At 47.2% G+C, this 617-nt stretch overlaps 1 protein-coding gene across 1 annotated transcript in view; it reads right to left on the reverse strand.

Annotated features, from left to right (window-relative positions):
* Positions 1–617, reverse strand: part of LOC104944039 (anthrax toxin receptor 1-like) — a 20,243-nt gene that overhangs the window by 3,692 nt on the left and 15,934 nt on the right. The window lies entirely within an intron of this gene.

A 617-nucleotide genomic window follows, 5' to 3' on the forward strand; every position in this document is an offset into this window, starting at 1 on the left:
CTCGAAAATACACCAAACCCAACCAGAACTTAACAGGTAGAGCTCTGACTCAACACGGGGCCCTACACTGCTCGGGCCACACTAGGAGCAGAGACGTCTAGCCTGTAAAAGCGGACATCTCCATATCAGTAGCCGGGCTAGCTTAACAGTCCACAGACTGAACCCAAAGCTAACTTTCGGTCGACGGGCGCTCGCCGGCTACTTTTCTGCTTCGCAAGAAGACTGTTAATACTAACACACCAGTTAGTATTGCAATCTACCTCGCCGTTTCTTTCTTCGGAAATAAAGGTAAGGTTTTGATTTTTCAAGCTAGTAACACACCTGTTGCTAGCTTGCCTTCCCTCACTACCGACACCACGGTAGCGAGGACGTTTTTTATTTTTCTCTCTCACACCAGAGGAGAAGAAGATAAAAAAGTATTAACACACCAGTTAATATTCTTTGAGAATAAAATTGTACACAGTCGCTTTTTCTCCGGATTAACAACAGGTGGGGAAATAATTTTTTCTCAGCAACGTACCTGTTAGCAAGCGGGTCCTCTCCAACGGCGAAGCAGATGGACGTTTCTCTGCCCTCACACCAGAGGAGTCAGGGACTCGGAAGGCCTCGGCTGCTAA

Source organism: Notothenia coriiceps, unplaced genomic scaffold (genome assembly GCF_000735185.1).
Source record: "Notothenia coriiceps isolate Sejong01 unplaced genomic scaffold, NC01 NC01_scaffold00007389, whole genome shotgun sequence".
In the NCBI taxonomy this organism is placed as follows: Eukaryota; Metazoa; Chordata; class Actinopteri; order Perciformes; family Nototheniidae; genus Notothenia; species Notothenia coriiceps.